Source organism: Cryptomeria japonica, chromosome 5 (genome assembly GCF_030272615.1).
Source record: "Cryptomeria japonica chromosome 5, Sugi_1.0, whole genome shotgun sequence".
Classification (NCBI taxonomy): domain Eukaryota; kingdom Viridiplantae; phylum Streptophyta; class Pinopsida; order Cupressales; family Cupressaceae; genus Cryptomeria; species Cryptomeria japonica.
In genome coordinates this window covers 915,513,874-915,520,496 of record NC_081409.1, presented here as the reverse complement: position 1 = coordinate 915,520,496, position 6,623 = coordinate 915,513,874, and the positions used below count along the sequence as shown (strand labels likewise).

Genomic DNA, 6,623 nt, shown 5'->3' with positions numbered 1-6,623 from the left:
AGAGACATTCATGAGTTATAACTCTTGAATAAGATTATATAGCTCATTGGAGGTAGGTTGTTGCAGTCACGTTGCAGTCAGACCATCAAAATGATAAAGCTCCAATAAGACCTAAGGGTAGTGTAACAGATGATAGTCCTCTCAGGCTAAAGTGCACAAAGAACAAGTGAGTCATTGTATTAGGCATAATACAATGACAGTGAGAAGTCACTGTCTTTAGACTTTAGGATAGTAAATACAGTCCGAGCTGAAGAGCAACTCCTCATTACAATTGATGTTGCCATAACAATGAAAGTCCTAGCAAATCAGAGATGAGAGAATGCAGATCAGGGTCATCAAAGGCAACATTCTAAGACAAAGTGTAGGAAATTACTGTGTGCAAACAATTGAAAGCAGTCCTAAGCACCTACATATAGTTTCTGAGGTTTGAGCAGTGAGAATGATGCTGGACACAGTCACCCAAAAACCTCATAACAACAGTAAGACAACTCAGAATTCAATCTTTAGTCTCTGACAAGAAAGGTCCACCTAATAAGAGGAGCAAAGGTGGGTGAAAGAATAAAAGTATACAATGGTGATAGAAATAAGAGGAGCTTTGAAGATATCCAGTAAAGATTTAAATTAAATTAAGAAAAGCTTCTTAACATTCTACGCCCAAGAAAGACTAGGTTAGGTTTCAAGTGCTAATACAATTCTGCATGCCACCTAATCATTTGAAACTCTATTCACCTATTGGGGAAAACAATACAAATTCCAAAAAGAAATCCTAGAAAACAATACTAATTTTCATACACCTACATATCCTAGAATTCAAGAATCTAGCTAGAATGTCATTTAGTCCTTTTGAGTCGAAAGTGCAATCCAGTAATATGCTTTGCCTACATGAAATAATCAAGCAACAATAACTAAAAAGCACTCTAGTCTTCATAGTGTTGGAGAAAACTATTTAATAAATTATAAATAATATATTAGAAAATGCTCCAGTTTACCTCATATTGTAATCAAATATTTAATTGAATTACAATATTACAGGAAATAACAGTGTGTTTGGACAATGCATCCCAAACACGTATATTTGGAAAGACCTGTTCAAGACTATTTGTAACTCTGATGACAATGATATCCAAATGAGAATATATCTGGATAATCCACCAAAAATCCACAAGATAAAAGCATACCTTTTTTATTACATTGATGCTTTTCATGACCAGAAGCAAATCACTTTGACACGTGATTATATGCATGCCTCTGAACACCAGCCCTCCAAACATTCTTTTGAGACCTATCGATGCCTTTGCTGCCATGTAGTCAATATCAACAAATTAGCATCTTGCTTAAACCATTCTATAAAAATAATATGCACAATGTTGAAGTAAATTTTGGAGATATAATATTCTTGACATTAGAACCAGCAACATAGATGCAAAGTAGGAGAAAACTCAATATAACTATATCATATAGGTTCCAGTTGAGAAATATATTTGCAGATGTACATGAATTTGGATTACCATTCTACCTACATTGCTATTTGGGACAGGATATAGAGCGACTTTTAGAGTTGAGCTCTTGGAAAATCCAAAAAGATTCAACTTTTCGATTTTCCAATGAGAAATACAATTTCAAAAGAATTTAATCCCAGTTATTTCACACATTTTGAATTCCACAACAATACAAGAATACATATAATGAAGAGGTCTATCTCCATAAAGCCCTTTAGAATCTTTAGTTCTTAACTTTTATATATGAGAAATAGAAGAAATACATTTCACTGCAATCAAGCAAGATTACTAAAACGGAAAAGCCAGGATAGAATCAATTTTGATTGTTGCAACAATTTGGATGATGCCATGGTTATTGTTTTATATTGGTCTTGATTGAGCAATTCCTCTTACTTAAATAGAATGAAAAAACATTTATGTAATGTTAAGTATTTGTCATGAATTAAATTAAAGAAAACACAATTTATTGCTAAATTTTGTCTATTAGATTAGCTAAATAAATTGGTTTACAAAATTTTTGTAGAGGCCATTTAACAACAACCTACTTTGTACTATTTTTCCTGTGACAAAGACTACATGCAAATAATTGTAGTAGGGCTAGTTTGCAATGTTAGAGAGATTATGATAATGTTTTTTCTGGTGTCTTGCAAATATCTCATTTATCCGAATAAGAGTAGAAAATTGTCTTTGCCATTCATATTTGTATACAAAGCTACGTATCAATTGAAATTGTAATGTGTACAAGTACATCCAGGGTAGTCAAGGAAATGACTCTATAAAGAGAAAAGGGGTGTATAATGATAACTTTCCCAGTCTGCAGTTGAATCGCTATGGCATTGAGTTTGTAAGGTTCGAATGATAAATTTCCCAATCTATAGTTGAGTCGCTATGGCATCGAGTTTGTAATGGTATAAATGAGACTGGGAATGCTCTCAAGAGAAAGAGAGTCTAATAAACAATATGGCTTTGACAATATACTAATAAATTTATGAAAGCTGATATGCTTAAGTAAATGAAATATGATTTTTATGGAATCAAGTCCAACTTCCTACTGAACTATGTCCAAATTTGGGCTCCGAACCTCTGACCCATAAAGAACACTATGTTTAATAATTATGTTGAAGAGTTATAACTTTGTACGGGTATTCTATAAATGTACCTGAAAACACTGGCTAGTACCTAGGGGAAGAATATTCTTTGTAAATTCATGATTGAGAAGCATATTTTATATAGAGAGACAGACTTGTGAACAAAACCCCCATGCAGGTATGATTTGTTGTGAATTTCATAGACTAAACCTTTGTCAAAAATCTAAGACTTGCAAATATGTAATGAAACACCCCTGTTTTGATACAATTTTTCTCCTAGCATCCACAAGTTCTTTGACCTTGCAAATATGTAATGGTACACACTTGTTCTGATACAATTATTTCCCAACACTCACAAGTTCTTTGATTTTTTAACATGCCATCATTTTCTCAAACAGTTTACTTGATTTAAACTCAAGAGTATTTTAGTTTGGAAATGGAGCACCTATTTGATTACTGGATATTTCTTTTTCTATATATAAATGAGAGACACATAATGCAAGCAAAGAAAAGTCTTCTACAAACTGAAATAGACAATTTTTTCTTTGCATTAGCTAAAGCAAGAGGTACAGTGAAACCTTTTATTGCATGAATCGACAATGTAAATAATTGCAACACTCAGAATATCACAACAACAACCTTACTAGCTTACTTAATTTGCAATAGATAGGCCAGTGCTCAGAACATTATTGAAGTTGAATTGAATTGCAGAGGCTTCGAACTCCCAGTTCCATGTCCAAGAAAAACTGGTACAGGTTTCACATCTCCTTTTCTTTTACTGCTTGTATCAAACAATGAGAGAAAACTGCCTTGGCTGATCATAAACTCTGGCCCAAACTGTCAGTAACTATAATGAGCATATCCTTGTACACCATTACAGTTACTATCAATGCCAACTAAGTTTAGAGGCTTCAAGTCTCCTGTATGACAACATTGTGTGATGCATATGATACTCTCTTTTCTCCAACCACTACTCCATTAATGTGAAGACGAATAACAATAGGTTGGATCAAGATCCTAACATAATGAGCATATCCTTGTACACCATTCTAGTTACTATCAGTGCCAACTAAATTTAGAGGCTTTGAGTTCTCCTCTATGACAACATTATGTGATGCATGTGCTACTCTCTTTTTCTCCAACCACTACTCCACTAATGTGAAGACAAATAACATTTGTGCTAACCTGTTCCAAATACCAAAACAGAATAAAGAATCATCATTTACCACACAAAATAGATACATAATGTGATGCCATATGTGCTCATATAAGAAAATAAATAAGATACTTCATAACCAAAAATCTTTCGTATATTTATGCTTTTGTCTTTATTCACATCAGTTAAACATAATCTTTTGAAGAAATACTATTTTGGAGCTGGTGTTTCCATTCACTAATTCCTTCCAAGTGAGCAATATCTTTTGTACGTTCTTGTGAAAGCAATCACAAGTTGTGCAAGATCTCCAGCGCTGGAAAGAATTCTAGGATAAAATACCTTTGGTTAACAGTGATCAAGGGGAGTACCAATATTAGTCATTCAACACACGCAAAGGAGAGGTATGTAACTTTGCAATAGCCCCAATTTTTATTCATAATTTTTTATGGTATATTCAGCTCTTATTCTTTGGTTTGTTATCAAATGATCAATGGCCATTAGCACGTCCCAATTGACGCACATAATAAATCAATGGTGAATAGGTTCTATTAAATAGCTGGCCACGTATAATGCATTATGGTTTAAGTTTGAACTAAATTCTTAAGATTTTTAACTAAAAATCATGGTTGTATGTACCGAATGAGAATATCACCACCATTAGACTAGCTTATTGTGGTTGAGGGAAATTCGAACCTGGAAGATGTTGTTGGGTTTGTTATGAAGATCCATGGATCTTGTGAGCTTCCAAGTTCCAAATTTAATTTATGGGATACTTTGTTATAAGTGATAAAAATTTGAATCCCAGAGATGGACAATGCTCATCGCACACAAACAATAAATAAATAAATAAAAAAACCACACCAATATGCATTTGACATTCACAATGCATATCTCAATTCCTGATATTTTCTCACTTGTATTGAAGGACCAAACCATTACACATTTTTTACCAGACAAAAATTTACTATTGATTTGAATTTCACTGATAATAATTTGTTTTTAAACAACTAAATTTAGACTGGGAAGAAGAATTTGTTATCAATGAGACCATGGAAATCACAAATGCCCCAAATTTTATCTCCAATGTCAGTTAAAGAGAATTGAGAATGAAAATCCATCAAATTAATCCAGAATATGATATAATATACACACATGGAACTTAAATAATCTAAGCATTCAAAAGGTTAATGGATTAGAAGCATAAAGACAAGCTATACATTTTCACTTTTAAGACTGCTATATAATGATGGATGTATTTACTCGCAATTGATAATAAAACCACTGCTATGTGCAGTTGACACAGTATCTTCATCTTCTAGAGTTGAGTAGGGTTTTAGATTTGACAAAGTTCCCTCAAGGGCTACAGTTAGCAAAGTCTTTGCACGTTGTGGAGCTAAGTGAATGTCTTGGTCTTGCTAGACTTCCTGAAGGATTTACCTTTTTCTCTTCTTTGGAAGAGCTAGATCTAAGTGCTGTATCAACTTGACGGACCTTCCTGACCAGGGCCATAACCCAAGATAACAAAACAGAGCAAGGGATAGAAAAAGTTTAACAAAAATCATACCCATCTAGAATGTCCACTTCTAAGGGTAGATAATTCTTCCAATTTAACAATGGAATCATTTGAATTAAGATGAACAAACCATGACCCAAATAACAGAGCAAGGGATTAAAAAAAACTCAACATACAATACCCACAGTACAAACAAAACAAAAGAGATCTATCTACAAGGCATTCAGGAAGGGAATTTTTTTACCGGTTTACAGTATAGACCTAGATTTCTCTCCAAGCTGATTGAACAGTTTGCATCTCAATGTAAGAATGCTGAATTGTAGTGCAAACAGGTTGAAGAAGACGGCCAGGGCATAGAAACTGCAAACTATAAGATTCATCGACAAACTTCCCACCATACTCATGATAGCCCTTCCCGTTGTTGTTGATAACTGCATCCAAGTGTTTCCATTACCATGGATGAACGATTGGTCGAATGCATTTGATCATATGCCTATGATGCAGGGGGACAGTACCCGCTGCAGGTCGTTGAAGGTTGCCTGGAGTAGTGATGGGAATGCCGGTTCCAGTGCTAATGCATAGGATGATTTAGAAGTATTTGCGTCAATGCTACTCCATCTGCCCTAGCTGCTGCGATACCAGTTCCCCACCCGGGATAGGCTCAGCTCCCCTCGATGAACCCAGCTGGTACCGAGCCTCCGCTACTAATGAAACTCCTGCCGCGATCTATCATTCCCGCTCGATCCAAAACTAGCATGGATGCAAAAACCAACGCTCTTGCCCCTACAGGGCTCCCCCCGAAACTATGGTAACCGCTTCCGTTTCGATGAGTTGAGCGCGAACAGCCAAGCCCCTGATTTGAATATGAATGATAGTAAAGTTTTATTTTAGGAAAAGTCTATTGTCTTAATTCAAGACAATTGAAAAAATTAAAATATAATTTAAACATAAAGCATTTGTTTAAGACGAAACTAATATTTTGTCTTAAATTAATGTCTTAAACACCTCCTTTGTGTAGTAGTGTAATATGTTATCAAGACCTTATATTAATGCATCCATTATTTTATTGAACAATATGATAGAGATAAAGATTTCAAGGATGTATATGAAACACTAATCCATGGTAATCAAGTAGAATAATTAGATTATCATTTTCATGATAAACGGCTTTATCATCTTGGTAAATTGTGTATTCCAAGGGATGAAGAGTACATGTACTTCATATTGGAAAAAAAATTCACTTGATTCTCACTTTTTTTTATATTAATAAAAGTTGCACATTTTAATTCATTTATATTTAAATCCTAAAAAATTAGATAGACATTTTCTTAATAGTAGTGGATCCCTCATATCTATTCTATATGACC

The 6,623-nt window shown here is 34.1% G+C and overlaps 1 long non-coding RNA gene across 1 annotated transcript; it reads right to left on the bottom strand.

Moving 5' to 3' along the window:
* Positions 1–949: 949 nt before the first annotated feature.
* Positions 950–6,113, bottom strand: LOC131042953 (uncharacterized). Its single transcript, XR_009105343.2, has 3 exons — positions 5,501–6,113; positions 3,240–3,772; positions 950–1,297 (listed from the first exon to the last, which is right to left on the bottom strand). It is a non-coding gene; the product is annotated as an uncharacterized LOC131042953 (long non-coding RNA).
* Between the last annotated feature and the right edge of the window lie 510 nt (positions 6,114–6,623).